General features: G+C 42.5%; 1 pseudogene; it reads right to left on the reverse strand.

Annotated features, from left to right (window-relative positions):
• Positions 1-9399: 9399 nt before the first annotated feature.
• LOC121156616 lies at positions 9400-9960 on the reverse strand (annotated as a pseudogene).
• Positions 9961-20061: the final 10101 nt, after the last annotated feature.

The following is a 20061-nucleotide window of genomic DNA, read 5'->3' on the forward strand; positions in this document are numbered from 1 at the left end:
CCAGCTCCCTAGCAATAAGGGAAATCCAAATTAAAACATCGATGAGGTACCACCTAACACCAGTAAGATTGGCCCACATAAACAAGAACACCAACGACGCTTGTTGGCGAGGATGCGGGGGAAGGGAACCCTACTCCACTGCTAGTGGAGCTGCAAATTGGTACAGCCTTTATGGAAATCAGTCTGGAGAACACTCAAACAACTCAAAATCTGCATACCATATGACCCAGCAATAGCACTCCTAGGAATATATCCAAAACACCTGTTTTACGACAAACCAACATGCATCCCTATGTTCATAGCAGCACAATCAGTAATTGCAAAAACATGGAAGCAACCGAAATGCCCATCAGCAGAAGATTGGATAAGAAAGCTTTGGTTCATCTACTCCATGGAATACTACTCAGCTATTAAAAAAAACAAAATGCAGTTCTTTGTGGCTAAATGGGCCCAACTGGAAACTACAATGCTAAGGGAAATGAGCGAATCCCAAAAGGTTAGATATCACATGTTTGCCTTGATTTAACCTGTAATTTTTGTTTGGTTGTTTGTTATTTTTTGAACCTGTCATTGATACTGTCTCAACCCAGATGTTTTGAAGAATTGAACTTGCATTATTTGTAACATATTGTTTACTCAATACTATGTCAATTAATTCCATAATGTTGTATATTGATGCTGAGGTTTTGTTGGGGCTTTTAACTGACCGGAACTTTACTCTGTTAGCTCTACCTTCAGACCATAGAAGGTCTCCCCAAGAGGCCACTGAACTTATCTGGACAATAAGATGCTGGACTTTATGCTAAGTATATGCTTACAATGAAGGAATCTCAACTGAAGTTGAACTGTGGTTATGCAACAAGGTGGAGGAATCCACTATTGGGGCAGGTGTGTGGGAGGGGTGGGGGGAATCCCCAGTGTCTATAAAACTGTATCACATAATACAATGTTAACAACAATTAAAAAAAAAAAAGCTGTCTTGGGCTGTTCGGCGTCCGACCACCCCGCTTCGCTGGCCTATGTGCCCCAAGCACAATCTGGCCCCAGCCTGCTGGCGCAATAATCTCTGTTTGCTGTTTGCATTACCAGTGAGACTCTTTGTCATTCTCTGGGGGTTGAGTAGCTTGCATCCTGATGTCTGGGGCTTTAGCCTGGACTCTCACACTGACAGCTCAACACATGCACATGGTGGCTGTCGTCTGGGATCCAGGCATGAAACGCCCTGTCCTGAGATCACCAGCTGCCGGTAGGCAGCTGAAAGTTTTAACTCCCAGGCCCAAGGTCGCGCCCCGCCCCAATCCCATTCACTGCCCCATGAGGGTGGCAGGCTGGCCTCAGACCTGTCCAGTCATGGAGACCACCCCTCTTGGTGTACTCACCCTGAAAGGAGCAACCCCTGGAGCCCAGCCAGGATGAGGGACAGCTCACCACATGCACATATTGGCTATTTAACTGGGATCTAGGCATGCGATGCCCCGTCCTGAGACCCACCAGCAGCTGGGCCCGTTTTAGAGATTCTAGCTTTGGCTGTATTTATTCTGTTGGTTAAGCTCCCAACTTTGCACTCTACCTCAAGGATCTTGCTTTTGGCTTGTTTTATTTCTGTGACTATGTGCTTTTTGAATTCCTTGAAGACTTCCCAGTGCTTCTCACTGTCTCTGATGAATTTTATAATTATTTTTTTGAATTCCTTGTCTGGTAGTACTTATCTTGCAACTCCAAAACTGATATTGGTTTTTAGTCTTTTTTTTGGGGGGGGGGTGTTGAGTGCTGGTTCTCTCGTCTGAATCATAACTTTTTCTGATACCTCTCCCCATTGTGTTGTGCTTTCTTGCTGTTTTGGGGAATTTATTCTCTGACTTGCTTATCCATAGTTTCTGAACTCAGTGCAGTAGCCTGGAGTAGGTGTGGTCCAGTTACTGCTACTTGGTGTGCAGACAGAAGAGTATTTCTTGGAGTTCTATTGGGAATGACTGGTGGGGGTGGTGGACTGAGTTGCTTTGTATTACCCCTGGATGTATATAACCCTCTGTAGCCTGGTTTCCTCTGGTCTGTTGGCTATGACGTTGTCTCGTATGCATCTTCAGTGGTGAGGTGCACTAACCACATTTTGTAGCTTTGGGACCACTTGTCTCTGCTCTGGATGGATTTGGAACACCCTCAGCACATTTCAGGCCTGTGAGGAAGCACATCTCAGGCCTTGGGAGGGAGTAGGTTTGGGGCACACTACTCTCAATCCCTGTGCTCTCATTCACCACTGCCACTTGGCCTTTTGGCACCCTCATGGTTTTGCTAGGTCCTTGTACTCACAAAGAGTTCTGTCTTTAGCTATCAGTGTCAAGATGCCAGGGGCCTCTGCTGGGATTTCCTACCCCTGATTCCCCCATCAACATGCAAATTCAAGGCACACTCCACGTGGCCCCTATGTACACGGGGACTCTGGTTGCCCCCACAGCACTGGTGTTACAGCCACCTCAATTTCAAGGTATGTTCCACCTGGCTCTTCTGTTCACTGGGGCCCTGGGCACCCCTGTGTCACCAGTGCATCTCAACATCTTTCCTCTGCAGCACTCATTCTGTTGTTAAGCATGTGACCGTGATTTTCACTTGTGAAGTTTCATGTTTGACCTGCTTAATTTCTGTGATAATGTTATTTTTTAATTACTTGAACTCTTCCCAGCGCCTTTCACTGTCTCTGAGGAATTCCATGATTCTTTTTTATATAACTTATCTGGTAGCTCCTCAGTGTCTTCTTCTCGCAACTCAGGCACTGAGGTTTTTTGTTTTTTTGTTTTTTTTTTTTTTTCATCATTTTGCAGGGAATGCTGGCTCTTTCCTCTGAATAATTACTTTTTCTGATGCTTCTCTCCATTGCATTGTTGTTTTGGAATTTCAGCCTTTGATGTGCTTTTGGGGTTTCTGGGACCACTGTGTCTGTTTGTTGCTCTGTGGATTGTTGGGGCCCATCAGTTAGCCTGGTTACCAGTGTGTCTGTCAGCTGCTGCCATCTTGTGGGCGACTCTTGGTTTCTCTCTCCTCAGCAGTTGGGGCTTTACACGGATTTTGTGTGTCAGCCCTTTGTCCACAGCCTCTGCTGGCAGTACAGTTGCCTAGAGTGGGTGTGGTGCAGCTACTGCCACACTGTGTGCAGACAGCAGCATGGTTCTCCATGTTCAAGCAAGGGTGGGGAATTTGGTGACTGTGTCCTGAAATTTGTACCTCTACCACTGGGTTCCCTGTGGTTGGTTGGGTATTGCTATGGTGCTTACTTAAGTGCACCTTAAGAGTCTGGTACTATGAGAGAAAGTTCTGACCCTGGGGGCCCTTGTGTCTGTGTTTTGGGCAATTCAGACATCCTTCTGTACAGCTCAAGTCTGAGTGTGCTTGGGTGGGGATAGGCTTGTGGCTCTCTCTGAGCACCTCCAACCCACATAGTTCCCTTCCCAACTCTCTATTCCCCAAAGGCATTCATCCTTCACAAGAGGCTTCTCAGGGCAATACTTCCGGAGCAGTTCTCTCTGGTGCGAATTTTTTTTTTAATCCCACGAATATCCTGACCTAAGAGTCTTTCTTCCTTCCTCCATCTCTTATGGGTTGGCTGGGCTTCCACTGGCTTCTTCCCTGCCTGGATTTGTGACTCACCAGATTTAGAGTCTGTATGGTCCAGCTGGTATCTGCCTTTGGCAGCTCTGGGTGCAGGTTGCCCTCTTCACTTTTTTTTTTGAGTTGGTGTTCTGAATTGTGTGAATCATGTTGTTCACACTGAATTCAGGGAGCTTCAGACACCTTTCCCTGCAATTCTATACTTCCTGGTTCCCCCTCTTCTTAACTCTGTCCCTTTCTCTTTGCACTCTCAGCTGCACCAATTTTCTGTTGTTCATATTTTTCCCTGCCTTGAATAATATTCTATCATAGCCGGAACCTCTTCGTCTTCATGTTTTCAGTTGAGGTCATTGTTTAATATTCAAATGACAGAAGAGAGAGAGGCAGTCCCATAAGAACATAGGCGATATATGTAATTATTAATAATTTGTAATTAGTTGGTTTGATTGTAGTTCTCTTTCTAGGATGTCTTTTCTGTTCCTTTGGACTCAGTGTTTATGTTTGTGCTGAACCAGTCTGTTTTTGTTGTTTTAAAGATTTTTTTTTTAATTTGAAAAGAGGATTTACAGAGAGAAGGAGAGACAGATGTTTCATGTTCTGTTTCACTCCTGAATGGCCACAACAGCCAGAGCTGAACGCATTTGAAGTTGGTTTGCAAGAGCTTCTTAGGGGTCTTCCTACGATTGTAGAGTCCCAAAGTTTTGGGCCATGGTTTGCTGCTTCCCCACTTCATAAGCAGGGAGCTGGATTGGTAATGGAACGACTATGTTACACTGTGCCCGGATAAGAACCTGGTGTTTGCTATGGGATGATGATCTAATTATGAATACTTTAAAAAGAGGTATTTATTTTATCTGTAGAAACAGAGAAGTAGAGACAAAGAGAGATATCTTCCATCTGTTGGTTCACTCCCTGGATGGTTGCAGTACCTGGAGCTGAAGCCAGGATCTAGCAGCCTACTTTGGTTTTCCATGTGAGTTCAAGGACCAAAGGCTTAAGCCATTCTCCACTGCTTTTACAGATCTCATGGATATCTGGATAGAAGGTAGAGCAGCAGAGACATGAAGTGGTGCACATATGGGGTGCTGGCCCTGCAGGTGAAGGGGTGGCTTGATTTTCCTCTGTGTTGTTCCCCTTGCATGTGAAGTTCAGTATCATTTTATCCAATTCTGAGAAGAAAGTTGTATCCATTTTGATTGGAATTGTATTGAATATGTAAATTTTGTTTTGGTTTATCTGGACATATTGGTGATATTATTTTTAAAAGTCCACAAACGGGATTTTTTCCATGTTTGTGTCTTCTCTTTAATGTTTTGTCATTTTTGTTTTTCAAAGGATATTTATTATTTAATTGTTATTCAAAAGGCATTTTCTTTGTTAGAGGTATTATGTAATTTTTATCATAGCAATCTCTCAGATCCCTGTTAATTATACTTCAAGATAATAAAATTTTTGAATCTATTATGCATAGGGCTTACAAATTCTTTTTCAGCCATGGAATATTTTAGAAAATCAAAAGCTATTGATTTGTAGGTATTGATTTTTCTCTCCTGCAACTTTGCCAATAGGTTTCTGCGCTGGAAAGAATCATGTCATCTTCTCACAAGGATAGACTGACTCCCTCTTTCTAGTACATTTCATTTTTATGAGGAGTGGTAGGGAAAGCAGGAGGATTAACTGCCCAGGAGGGAATAGATAGGATATGATGGTCCCTGGGAGCTTGTGCTCACACTGCTGAGCAAAGCATCAATGTGATAAACAGAACTGCTTAAGTCAGGTGATCAGGAACAAGGTCAATAGTCTAATCTCAACAAACTTCCAACATTTCATTTGGTTTTAAAATTAAAACTTGAACTGCTGCGTCCTCTACTCAAGTTCACAATGCCATGAAGTTAAATAACATGAGACTGAATGACTAATGCATCACTGAGGAAATGACAAAGAAACTCAAGAACCATGATGAAGAAAATGATGTTACTGTATGACCTATAAGCCAGTGAAGATGATATGAGAAGAAAAAAACTGTTTTGAAGAAAATTAAATAAAGACCAAAACATCAAAATCCAAGTGACACAGTTTCTGCTGATCTTTGTTGATAAGATGTCGTGTGTCTTCTGGAGGCAACAAAAATGTTTTTTAAAAAAATTTATGTATTTTGTTGCAAAGTCAGATATACAGATGGAAGGAGAGGCAGACAGGAAGATCTTTCTGATGACTCATTCTCCAAGTGGCTGCAATGGCCGGAGCTGAACCAATCTGAAGCTAGGATCCAGGGGCCTCCTCTTGGTCTCCAATGCAGGTGCAGGGTCCCAAGGTTTGGAGTATTGTTGACTGCTTTCCCAGGCCACAGAATTCGTCAATTCTGCCCTTGTCCCCCAAAACTGTACATGCTTACAAACATACTAACATATAACTAACGAGGCCACCAGGGTTATCCCAACCTGGCAGTTGTTTGCTGGCCTCACCATGACTCATGTGTGCCATCTGGTCCAGGCACTAGTCTCATGGTGCATTCGAGGAACAGCTCCACAACCCAGTGATATCTTGGGCTTCAGCTCCTGCAGGCAGGTGCGGTTTCTCTCCCGACAGTGCTTCTTATGGGCCGGCCAGTCTTTCTGCTGGCACTGGGAGCTGCAGTATCATGCCACCTAGCAGTCCCTTCAGATGTTGACCTCCTGGAGCTGCTTCTTGATCACTGTGCAAGGTGGGTAGTGCCACTCATAGTAGGTGCACGAGTCCTACTCTTTCTCCACCACGTCCCATTTGGTGTTGTAGTACTGTGTCATATTCAGGCCAGGAAACTGCTTTTGTCCAGGCTTTGAGCTGTCCTTGAGTGCTTTTCCAGGCCACAAGCAGGGAGCTGGATAGGAATCAGGGCCTCTTGGATAGGAACTGTTGCCCGTAGGGATCCCAGCACATACAAGGGAAGGACCTTAACTGTGTGAGACTGTGAGACGACCACGCCAGGCCCTTATTTCATTTTGAGAGAAAACAGAGAGTTGCTGGATACTTTATTCTGGGCAGGCTTTTTTCTTTGTTTAGCTTTTAGAATCTGGAATATGTTGCTTCATTCTCTTCTTGCCTGTAGAGTTTCCTGTGAGGGGTCAGCTGTGAATCTGATTGCCATTTCTCTATATGTCAATTGGTATTTTTAAAAGGCAGATTTAAGAATCTTTTCCTTGTGTTGGTTTGAAGAGAGCTTGAGAGTTCTGTGCCCCTCCTGAATATTGTTTCCCAATTCTTTTTCCAGATTATGGTAACTTTCCCATATTATTTCATTAAATGCATTTTAAACTTATCTTTCTGTACCTTCTCGAACTCCCATAACTCCTATTTTTCACTGTTTAAGTTTGAGTATTTTTTAGCTTGACCCAGGTTTGCTTTCAGCAATTTGATTGTTTTCCACTTGTGACAAGAAATTCTGAGATTCTTTCTTCTGCCTCTTCATTTTATTATTGAGACTTCCCACTGGAGTTTTAATTTGCTCTATTGCAGCTTTCATTTTCAATAATTTGGCTTGATTTTGTTTCAGTGTTGCTATTTCCTGTGTGACACACTCCTTAAATTCCTTGAACTCCTGCATGTGTTTCTCATTGTTGATAAGAAGCTTTATAATGTGTGTTTGAAATTCTATATGCCTCATTTTGTCAATGTATTCTTAAGCTAACTCTGAGTTTGGCAAAGGCATTTGCTTCTTTGTAGGAGAGTCTTCAGTACCATTCATTGTGCCTCTGTTTGTAATTTTGTTCTTGATCATTTTAATTCTGGTTAGCAGAGTTTTGTCCTCAGGGCAGATTTCTATGGTGTGTTACCCAGGGATTCTACATTTGATTTTACTTATATAGTGCCTTGCCTTCATAGTATTAACAAAAAAAAGAAGTGAATTCAAACTTTATAGTTCAAAAAGGCCGGCTATTCCCCAGAATAATGTTACCTTGAGAATTTAAAAATCCTGAGAGAAATAAATTCATTAGAATCTTATGACATTTGGGCCCAGTGGCGTGGCCTCGTGGCTAAAGTCCTCACCTTGAATGTGCCAGGATCCCATATTGGTGCTGGTTCCAATCCTGGCAGCTCCACTTCCCATCCAGCTCCCTGCATGTGGCCTGGGAAAACAGTCTAGGACAGTCCAAAGTCTTGGGACCCTGCACCCCTGTGTGATACCTGGAACAAGTTTCTGGATCCAGGCTTCGTATCGGCATAGCATTGGCCGTTGCGCTCACTTGGGGAGTGAATCATCGGACAGAAGGTTTTCCTTTCTGTCTCTCCTCTTCTCTGTGCATCTGACTTTCCAAAAAGCAAATAATTTTATTTTAAAGAATCTTATGAGTTTCTCAGGGAGGATGATGAGGAAGAGGTTGGAGAGAAAAATCCATAAGTATTTTATGATTTACTCTGTAGAATTAAATATTAAAAAATCTGTTCTGAAGCACTGTGTTTCTTTTCTCTCCAAAAGTGTAAGTAAATAGGTATGAAAGGGTTCTTTTGTTTCTGTTGGAAATCTATCTTTGGTTCTACTTGTAAGTACTCAGGATGTTCCTCAGGACTCATCTGAAGATGCACCAGAGCCTTCCCTCACTTAAGCACTGCCTACCATGACTGCTGTGTTTGACTTCAAAGAAAGTTCAAGTAATTCCTATCGTGCTCCTTAGTCATGCTGGATGTCTTGGCCCTTTTCCTAGAGCAAACAAAGTCTATAACATTTAGGGATAATTCCAATAAGCCTGGACAGACTGTTGCTTTGCTTTCTGCTATCTGTTTTGGGGGAAGGTGAAAGGGTAAGAACAGGGAATGGTAACTAAATGAAGGTGAGGAAAGCATGGAGAGCTCAAGGAGGTCGGCCAAGTGCTGTTGTGAGCTCTCTGCTTCTTAACCAAGCCACGCTGATACTATTGCTGAAATTTCCATCATTTGGTAATGTCTCTGACCAGCAACGACACTACCTACAAAGCACACTCTTGAGGGTCTGGGAAAAGCCAGAACTGCAACCGGACCCCTTAATGCCAAAAGTGTCTGCGATTTGGTCTTAGCTTTTCTCCCTGCTTCTCTAGCCCACTCTCCACTACTTTTCTTTCCATTTTACTCCTTGTAGTTGCTTTTGTACCACCTCTGGTGCTCTATTCTTTCCGTAGGGCTTATTGCTTTTGCACCCCTCTCTGCTTTTTCTCCCCATACACCTTAGCTTTTCTCCCTGAAGATCTTAGCTATTCTACTTGTCTCAGCTGCTCCATTCTTCTCATTTCATGTTTCAGCTTTAGGTGGCTGATTTTATACCACTCTACACCAATGACTTGTCCTCATGGGTCCACTTGGTGCTACCAGATATGCCAGTAACCATGACATAATTACAGTGAGGGCATCAGCTTATCCCTGTTACTTCCAGTTTATCTGCTTGTGAGACCAATTCTGCATCCTTGACCTGGGCCAGCTACCATCCTGCAATGGCCTTTCCTAATCCTGGGAGCAGCTTCGACACCCCACTCTCCACATTGTAGTACATTATGATAACGTTAAAAAAGGAAAAATGTTAAGAAAATGTATCTAAGTTTTAAAGTTATCGCTGGAATATGCTGAATTGTTTGGTTCTGTGTAAAGTACAAGTAATTAAGACACTGACTTTTTTTATACTTGTGAAGCTATCAGATCATCTGCATGAGACAGGCAGCAATGATGAGTTGTTATATGTTGTTACTGGAGGGCAAAGGTTCAAGCCAATATTCACACTGCAGTCAATGAGAGGAAGCAGGCCAAGGCAGTGGGCTTCTAGAGTAGCACAAAGTGTAGGTGCAGTCAGTATTAGCAGGAACAGCATTTGCCGACTGGCTCGTCCTGAGGCTTTTCCAGTTTTATGTCAATCATGTCTTCTCTGCTTCTGTCCTGTGTGCTTTCCATTCCAGTCAAAGTTGCTGCCACTCATTGGAAGAGCTGCTTTATGTTTATCCTGCTTTTCCATTAGTTTCAATAAACATGACATTCAGATCTTGGGCTTTCCTCTCTCCCTCCTCAGTAGACACTAGCTTCTTGTCAACAACATCTGTTTCATTTCATTCTAGCATAATGATAACACCACTTTATTCTGTTCTGACATCGTCAATCCATTTTGTAGTTTGCTGGATGAAATTGACACTAGTAATATCATAAACTACTATGGCTGCAGCAGAATTGTGAAAGTAAGTGGAATGAGGCTATGGAAACGTTCCTGATTCTTAGTATTCCCCCACTGTAGCCTCATTGCTCAATCCTGCAAATACATTGTTTTTGGTATAAAACCAATGCCAATTGTTGTCTGGTAGGTGTTGTCAAAAACATCATACATGAATCTGGTGATCAAGAATGTCTTTCTAATGCTCTACTCTCCCAGGATTACTCAATGGATTCCTGAAGTGCCCTTCCATGGACATGATGGAGCCAGAGGAGCTGCTGCAGCTTCAGCTTAGAAGACGGCCTGCTCTGATGCCTACTACCACTGGCTGAAAGAGAAGAAAAACAAAATTGAAAAATGCGGAAAAATAAAAAAGCGTGGGTCAGCACAATAGCAGGTGCATCCTCCACTGCTTCCCTGTAGAGTAGTCTAACAATGAGTGAGGCCCAAACGTGTGTGCTGAGATGGAGGGTGGTTTCAAAACAATCAGGGCTGTGCTCATGGCTCCCGAGGCAAGTGCCTTTCCCTGCCTCAGCACCCAGGATGGAGACTGCCTGCAAGAGGCTGAAGGTGGTGAAGCGGCATCCTCAGATGCTTCTGGGACCTCTTAACACCTAGCTTCTCAGCTCCCATAGCTGCAGCTAATGCTGCCATTGCTGTAGTCCAACCTGCCAAGGGCACAAGTCACTCGCACTGAGCAGGGAAGGCTAGGTGCTAGCTTACCACTCCTCTGGCCAAGATTGTGAATGAGTCACTATGGCTTTTTGTTTTAATTGTTTGGAGAAGTCTCTCTTCCATCAGTTTGATTCCACAATGACAAAGTGGGTACCAGCACAGTCTCATTACTAATTATCTCCTAGGGCTGCAATGAGGATTGATTAAGAAAGGTGAGAGACACTTGGTAGCCACGCAGTGCTGTGGAGAGGCATAGGAGTTGTCTATCAGAAGAGACATTGTTCTAGAGGCACTAGAACATGAGCAGTAATGATAAGGTCCTGCTCGTCCTTTTTTCTCAGTAACTTTGCAGCAGTGTAAGGAGGGTGGAATGGACACCCTATGCCTTCTCCCATCCTCTGTAGGCAGGCTTCCATACCAGATTAAGGGTCAGGATTTATCATCCATCAATAAACCCCCTACTGACTAGGAAAATAGATGGTATGTTCTTCTAACCCTCTTGTCCCAAAGAAGAAGTTCTAAGTTATATCTTTAAAGATCTGGGTGTAGTCTGTGCTACCTAAGGTGACATCTGCCACAGCCTTGATGTCCATGTGGACATGTGGGCTGTTCTGTTGTGTTTTTGTCACACCCATTCTTTTGGATACATAATCTTCCTGTAGTGAGAGAACCAATGTGAATGAAATCTAATTAGTGTACTGCAAGGTTCTGAGTGCACACAACACAGCCTGAATTGATGTAGCTCAAGGCAGCCATGGTTGCATCAAGGGCAGTCTTCAGGAATTCTTGTGGCAGCAGAATCCTGGTGGATCACCCACAATGTTCAGTCATGGGAACTGAGACACTGATAGCTCCTCTCACTGTGGAAGATGCAATGTTCTCCACAGGGTCACAGAGAAAGGGCATACAGGGTCCAGCAGTATTACCTGACTCAACTAACCTGTTGAGTCACACCATGATAGAAGCTAGGGACATAACAGAGACTAAGACCAGGCCATGCCCTTGAGATGCTTGTGATGTAAAGAAAGCACAGGTAGAACTGACAGTGATACTGGAGGGCAGGGAAGACAATGACCCAAATGTGTGTGTGGGACTGATGCTACCTGGAGGAGAGTGCTTTGTGTGCTTGAGGAGTTTGATGAAGAGTGATGCTACCTGGAGGGTTTCTATGTGTTTTGGTGTTTGAAGGACAAATAAGCCTCTATGGGCAGGGGGTCATTCTAGTCAGGGGAAGCTTCATGAGTAAGATGTCTTGGTGTGAGTTATTTGTGTGGATTTCAGATAATTTGAATGTGGGCAGCAATGGAGAGAAAGGTTGGGTGTGATTTGCTCTTATAGTCCATTATTTGTTGTTGTTGCTGTTTTTAGTATTGATCTGGCACAGAACATGAACTTGACCGAGATGACCAAGGGGTGTCTAAGATTCCTTGCCAACTGCCAAGTTGGAGAGAGTCCCAGATTGCAGGCAGGGCACAAGTAAATCTTCTACTCATTGCAGTTTCAGCTACACCTCATTCCCCAGTATATAAATATCCTAGTCACCTTAAATGGATCATGGCTTACAGGGCAGGGCAGCTGTGCATGCACAGCCCAGCAAAGAGCAGCACACACAGCTGCAGAGAACACTCAGACAGAGCTGCAGCAGAGAGTGACAATGGACCTGATGCCATACTTTTCCTTAGAAACCTGGGTTCTCGTGGCTACCAGCCTGTTGCTCCTGTATCTGTGAGTATCTGTCCATCTGATCTCTCCTTTAGTCTTGCATCTGGAATGGTAATGAGGCTTGTCTTTCATTCATCTGTGCTTTAGCCCTGGAACTCCCCTAATGCCACCTATCTCCTGTGAATTGACTCCTCAGCCTTTCACTAGGTAGAATGGTGATTTTCAGAGGAGGGCAGACCTGGCAGCAATCTGCAACTATCTTTTCCTTATTCATTACAGTTTCTCTGACATTAAAAATTTGGCATTAATATAGAGATTTATTTTCATTCTGATATTTTTCTTCAAGTAGCCTCAAGAAACCAGAACACCACCAAATTCACTTTTAATTTTCTTCTTATTTTTTTTTTAATTTCCCTTTAATATTGTTCATCATTGAAAGTGATTCGTGTTCATATGGGTTCTGATTAAGGTGAGAGTTTGAGGCATGGAAGAATGTGTGTGTGTGTGTGTGTGTGTGTGTGTGTGTGTGACATATGTTTCAGTTTTATTTGTTTTTGTCCTGAGTCTGCAGTGGAGTATGTAGGAGGTGCTATTCCTTGATGTTAGATTACCTCAGACCCCATGGATGGGGATCAGTCATTGATTGATGCCTTTGAGACCCAGAATTGTGGAAGAATGTCTCAAGGGAGTTATTTCAGTAATTTTGATACTTCTGAAAAATTTTTGAGTTCATTACTCCCTGTTGAGAAAATCTTTCCAAGGTCTGTTGGTTGACAAAGTCCAACTATTGCATCCACAGACCTAGGCACATGATGCAATGCTTGGCCAAAATTGTATAATCTGTTCTGTTTTCATCTTCTGGTGAGTCAGTTGATATCCCCTGCTGGCCTAGATGAACTTGCTGTCATGACCCTGGTGTGCATCTGGACATGCTCTCCTCCATAGTGGCATCAGTAACTGAGGCAGTACAGTCCAAAACATGTGCTTCAAAGTTGAACCATGCATCCTGTGAATTTCCTTGAGTCCAGCATCTGAACCTAGCTGTTTCTTGGGAGTCCCTAAGAAACCTCATTTTGATTACCTCATTCTTGACTCTTGTGTTTATTTTCCAGTACTTTGTCACCTGCAGTAGCCAGCACACATACCATACTCTTTGTTCAGTTTCAATTTTACCCCATCCCTCATGTGAGTTGATAGGTGCCTTGGTCCAGGCCTGCCTGAAGTATACCAGTGGGTTGTGCAGACTAATTGAGCAACTTCATGACCTCCACTAGGACTGCCCTCAGCCCTGGTTTTTGCTATCTTCTGCTGCAGCCTAGCTCTACTCAGTGCACATCCCATCTGGCTCTCATGAATACTTATGGGTGCTGTGGTTTAGCTCAGAATGCCCCACCTCCACACATAGACCTGGTTCTTGGGTTCCAAGGTGATAACACAGCACGGGAGTGCTCCTAGTTCCTAAATCAGGGATGTTCACAGCACTGAATCCTGTGCCTTCCCTGGTGTACTGCTGTCCAGCCTAATATGATTCACAGCTAATGCTGGCACCTGTCAGCTGATGCAGCAGTCCAGCTCAGCCTGGCCCATTTCCAAATGAATCCACAAACAGTGCCAGCTCTTATTCTGATACTGAGCATGTGTCCCTTCTATGTATCACCCCTGTGACCTGACTTCTTGACTTTACAGATATGGCACCTCTACACATGGCCTTTTTAAGAAGCTGGGCATTCCTAGGCCAACACCTCTGCCTTTCCTTGGTAATGTCATGTGCTATCGCAAGGTCAGTGTCATTTGAACTGCTGTCTTTTCTTCACATATTTGCATAGAATGTTGAGTTTTATGAGATGAAGTTCTCCTCAGGGGAGAAGGTTTGAATTTATCCACTTTCTGATAGATGTGTGAATCGCAATATCCATGATTACACTTGGTCAGAAGTTGAGAAGTTCAACTGAATCCAGGCCTCATGAGTAAAATAGAGGTACCCTGTTAGTTGAGCCATATTTGCTGCAGGATACAATATGTTTCAGTGTGAATTTAAAATGAGAATGCAGGGACAGATATGGGGCACAGATACTCATATATGGGAGAGAGGTGTCTTAGGTGCTTGCTGGAATGCCTGACCCTGTGCCATTATTATAATGTGCTGGTGCTGTGTGTTGCAGTGGTATTTGTTACTCTTTCCCACATTTTGCTCTCATACTGGAAGGTGAGTTCACATGCATTCTTTCACCAATGCATTTTCCCCCTCAGAAACATAGTCAAGTGTGCAAATATATTGACTGGTGTCTTTAGTATCTTAAATCTGTCAGATGTCTAGAAAGCTCATGGGATCTAGTTATGTGAGTGGATTCATCATGGGGACCATCACAGTTTTCCCCAAGTCTCAGTTTCCGCATGTATGCATGGAGAATTGCTGGGCTATGAGATATTTTATTTTAAGACCACAGAACTCAGGAAACTGCTTCACAGTGATAAGGATTACATAGTATCTGTAGATAAGGTGTAGCCACACGGTTTCCACAGTAATCAGGCAAAATCAAACGTGCCTTTGTATTCTCCACTTCAAATATTGTCTTTCTTTTTCTCGAGGTGTCTCTGAATAGGAGTTTCTGGATAATTAGATGCTAACATATTAAGCTCATTGTAGTTGTAGTTTGCTTCAATTCGAGATCAAGTTTACTGGTTTTACAATAGTAATCAGATTTCATTTTTTCTCCCATTCAGGGTGTGTGGGAATTTGACATAAAATGTTGCAAAGAATATGGAAATATGTGGGGGTGAGTATTTGGAAAGCTTCCTTGTTCTTCTGAGGTACTCACTGTTTTGGGGACAGCTTTAGCTCACAGCCTTTTTGTATAAGGATATCCACGGTAAAGTTTTGGAGGCATGTCCTATGAAGGGCTGCATACACTCCAGCTATCAGTGTCTGAATTTGGTGTCAGTGTTGTAGGTCATCACTTTTTTCAGCTGTTGTTTTTCCAGGAACCCCAGTCTGAACAGAGTCATGCTGTTGCATATTTGGCTGCTTATAGATTCTTAAATGAGTACAATATATTTTCCCAGGACATTGTAATATATCTTTGTACCTGTGTGATAGCATATTTTCTTCTATTAATTCCTTTGAATTAAACATCTGAATTCTTTTACCTAAAGATTGTATTTGTTATGTGCTTTTGAAAGACGGATTATGGGTGGGGCTGGCATGGTGGTATAGATGGTTATTCCTCCACCTATTAGTGCTGGCATTGCACATGGACGCCCGCTTGTGTATAACTGCTCCACTTGTGTTTCAGCAATCTGCTGACTGCTTAGGAAAGCAGTGAAAAATGGCTCAAGATTTTGGTACCCTGCCTGCACGTGGGAAACTTGGAAGAAACTCCTGGTTCAATGCTCATTATTCAACATAGGTGTCAGGGCTGCTAACTCATGCTCCGTCTTCTGCTGCTTTTGGAAGTTGATATGTGGGAGCTGATTCTAATATTGAGCAGCTTTTCTGGTGATGAGTTTCAATTCTTATGCCACTATGCCAGCACTCTAGCATTATTTCTATGTGTGTGATCTTCATGATGAATTATCTAGTTTTTTAAAAAGTATGAATGGTATGGTACAATTATGTAGGGTCTCAGATTACCAACCCCTGAAACTCACAATCCCAGAACGAATTTACCCATATTGTTACAGTAATATAGTCATCCATCACAAGTTATAATTTGATTAGCCTGTTATCTAAGAGTGCCCCAACATTGTTGGTAAAGACAATGTCAGACACTCCAGTATCCCATTGCCTAGACATGTCCAACAATTTCATTGGGAGTCCATTTTTGACTTGATGTTAGGAATGCATATTGCATTGTTCATTCACATCTGAGTATCGTAGTCTCTATTAATCCATCTCTATATATTCCCTTAAATGATAAGCCACAAAATAAGATAAAAAACAGATTTGATGTTAAAACAAGGACAAAATGAAAATAAAGAAAAATATGTCATGATAGAGTTGAAACAGCACACCACTGATGAATTAATGCATGTGTGACAGAATGAAAACACAAATGCCTAATTTGATGAACTTTTACTTATATTAGAGAGAACATATGTTATTTGTCCTCTTGTGATTGAGTTATTTCACTGAAGATGATGCTCCCTAGCTGGGGGCATCTAGTTGCTAATGGTTTAATTTCATTCTTTTTAATGGCTGAGTAATATTCCATGGAGTAAATGTACAACAGTTTTTTTAACCCCTCCTCTTTGGACGGGCATATGGATTGTTTCCATGTGTTTGTTATTGTTGCTTGTGCTGCTGTAAATATAGAATTACAGCTCCCTTTCTCATGCAGTTTCCATTAAGTTTGGGTATATTGCTAGGAGTGGGATATCTGGGTCATATGGCAGGTTTATTGGCAATTCTCTAAGCACCCTACATACTGATTTTCATAGTGGTTGTACTAACCTATACTCCCACCAGCAGTGAATTTGGGTACCTTTCTCCCCACTTCCACACCAGCAGGCATTTTTAGTAGAGTTCTGGATGTAGGCCCATCTGACTGGAGTTAGGTGGCACCTCAATGTGGTTTTCATTTGTATCTCCCTGACAGCTAGAGTACCTGAGCATCTGTCTGATATCCATTTGGATCTCATTTGAAAAATGTGTGTTCATTTCCTTTCCACATTTTTTTCACATTTTTCTTTTGTTGTTGTTCCTGGGAGTCTGTGGAGAGGGCCAATCTTTTCCAGCTAGAACTATCTGGCCCTGATTTGCAAATCTGTGAGCGGAACTACTTAATCAACACCAGCACATACCAGCCCTAAAACATGAGTACTGAGAAGAGTGAAAGCTCCCGCCAACCACAAGGTGGCAGCAGCCAACAGTGACCTGACCATCTGGCTGGCTGATAGGCAAATTAGGGTTGGATGACATAGGTCCAGTAGGGTGAAGTGCAAGGACAGATTGCAGGAAAAGAAAGGGATCTGGCAATTGGCAGGGGTGTACATGGAGACCCTCAGTACAGAGGGAAGCAGCAGTGAGCGTAGAGTAGTGTTGTAGAGAACAGAGAGCACAATAGTGGCTGGTGAGCAGAGATCCAGACCCCAGCAACAGCCAAGGACCCAGCAGCAGTCATGGCTAGATTCTTCTGGCTGCCAGGTATTTCATCTTACAAATCATCACTAAGGAGAAGAATTCGCCAACTATAATAGCAATGTCAAAAGCCAAAAGAAGAGACAGAGACAGTATGAATGTTAGTGAAGACTCTTCAGCAAAGGAGAAAAAGCACTGCCCACCCTCAGAGTTAATGGAGGAAGACATTGAATAAATGGGACACACAGAATTCAGAAAACTGATTACACAATGTGAATATAGCAATGTGAAGCACATGCAGGAATTCAAGGAATTTAAATGATATGTTACATAGGAAATAGCAGGAATGAATCAAATAAAAGCTGATATATCAGAAATAAAGAACACTGGAGCAAATTAAAAGTACATTGAAGAATCTTACAAAATAGAACAGATGAAGCAGAAGAATTTCAGAACTGGAAGATATTTCCTATCAGTATGGGAGAACAAACAAAAAGCTGGAAACAGAGCTGGGTCAAGCTAAAAGCAACATTGAAGAAATGAAAGATACTATTAAAGGGCCCAACAAAAGAGTTATGGGATTGCCAGAAGGTGCAGAATGAGAAACTGTGATTAAAGGTGTAGTCAATAAAAAAATGAATGAAAGCATCCCTAATCTGGAGAAAGAATTGGAAAACAAGATACAGGAGGTTAATAGAACTCCCAACAGAGTTGATCAAAAGGGAGTGTCACTGGGACATGTGATAAATTAGCTCCCTTCAGTTAAATAAAAGGAAAATGTTTCATTTTGCAAAGGAAAAAAAACCCCACCAAATTAAGTATAAAAAAATCCCAATCAAACTGATAGCTGACTTCCCAGAGGAAACACTGTAGGACAGAAGAGAATGGAGTGATATATTTCAGATTCTAAAAGGAAAACATTTTCATCCCAGGATAACAAATCCCATAAAGCTCCCTTTTTTTTATTAGAAACTGAAACAAAACTCTTCCATAGTAAAGAGACACTCTAAGAATTTGCTTTTCTCAGACCAGAATTAAAATTGAAACTCAAAGATGTTGTTGTATAAGAAAAAGGAGTAACAGCTACCAAAACCAAAGACAAATGTGGGGAACATCCCACTAAAAGCCTAGAAGAAGTCTAACTCAACGAATAAACCAAAGTTACACTTATGAATATTAATATTGAATGTAAATTTCCTAAATTCATCATTCAAACACCCCAGATTGCAGGACTGGATCAAAATACAAACCGGGGGAACGAGTCAAGATGGCCAATGGAGTTAGACTGATGTAATCCCGGGTCCTAAATGATAGGGATGGGAGCAGTTTGAAGTGAGCCCAAGAGGAAAAGAACAGCGGGGAACATGTGAGAAATTCCCCAGTCCCACCAGGACTGAGAAAAATGGCACATGGCAGTAAACCAATCATGAAATACTGGGATCAACAACCTGAGAAAAACAAAGAGAGAGCCCTAGACTGCAGAGACTCCCCTGAAACTTCGGTGAGTCCCTAACACAGGGGAGAATCTGCCTTTAGCAGGAGGTGAAACCAGGAAATCGATCGGGAAGCGAACCCTTGGTGAAACGCAAAAAAAGAGTCCCCCCCCGCCCCCCAGCAGGAGGCAAAATTTGGCTAACGAAATTGGGCTAGCGCAATTCGATGAGTCAGTAGCACAGCGAAAGACATGTCCTAAGCAGGAGGAACTTGAGGAAAAAAAAAATGAAGAAAGGTGCCTGAACTATTGGATTGGATCCAAACAGGCTCAGATTTGGGCAGACTGGCCAGAGGTGGAAAAAAAAAAAAAAGAAAAAAGAAAAAAAATCCTTGGTCAGCAAGACTTCAGGTCACCAACTAGGTGGCAGCAGGGGTCAAGGGTGCGAAGCCAGCAATACCTTATATCACATAGACATGAGGAGAAGTCATAGGAAAATAAATGAGTCAGAGGATGGAGCCAGTGCCACCCCAAAAAGTCACCAAAAGGCCTTGGTCAATTGCAGAGATTATGGATGAAGAAATTGAAGATGTATCAGATAAGGAGTTCAAAAAAATAATTATGATACTCTTCAGAGACAATGAAAAACGATGGGAAGAACATAAGGAATTCAAAAACCACATAATCACAGAAACAAAATTACTCAAAAACAAGATCCTCGACCTCAAACACAGAGTCGAGAGCTTAACCAACAGAATTACTGTGGCAGAAGATAGGATATCCAAATTGGAAGATTCCCAGATTGAAAGCAGGCAGTTCATTAACCAACTGGAGACACAATTACACAAGGCATCCAAGGCGATCCAGGATATGACAACATCAAGAAGTCAAATATCAGAATTATGGGGCTCCCAGAAGGAGTGGAGAGACATCCATATGACCAGTGCTCAATGAAATTATACAGGAGAACTTCCAAAATGCTTGGAACATGAGCCCACTCCCAATCCAGGAAGGCCAGAGAATGCCCCACAGCTTTGACCCAAAAAGATCTTCTCCCAGACACGTGGTAATTATGCTTCCCTCCAATGAACACAAAGAAAGAATCCTGAGGCTAGCATGAAGCAAAGACAAGCTTACATTTAGAGGCAGGTCCATCAGAATCACCACTGACTTCTCAGAACAGACGCTCAAGCAAGATGGGAATGGAATAAAATCTTTCCAATACTGAAACAGAACAACTGTTTCAACCAAGAATATTGTACCCAGCAAAGATCTCAATTGTATTTGAGAATGAAATTAGACACTTCCATAGCAAAGAGCAATTAGAAGACTATGCCAGCACAAAACCAGCTCTACAAAGTCTCCTCAGAAATGCGCTACTCCCAGAGAAAAAGGAAACAAACCATAAGCAAGGATGGCAAGTGGAAAGATCACTACATTAAAGCTCATGCAAGGAAAGACACTCAAATA

Source organism: Ochotona curzoniae, unplaced genomic scaffold (assembly GCF_017591425.1).
Source record: "Ochotona curzoniae isolate NIBS_2020 unplaced genomic scaffold, NIBS_Ocur_1.0 contig_3437, whole genome shotgun sequence".
NCBI classification, from domain to species: domain Eukaryota; kingdom Metazoa; phylum Chordata; class Mammalia; order Lagomorpha; family Ochotonidae; genus Ochotona; species Ochotona curzoniae.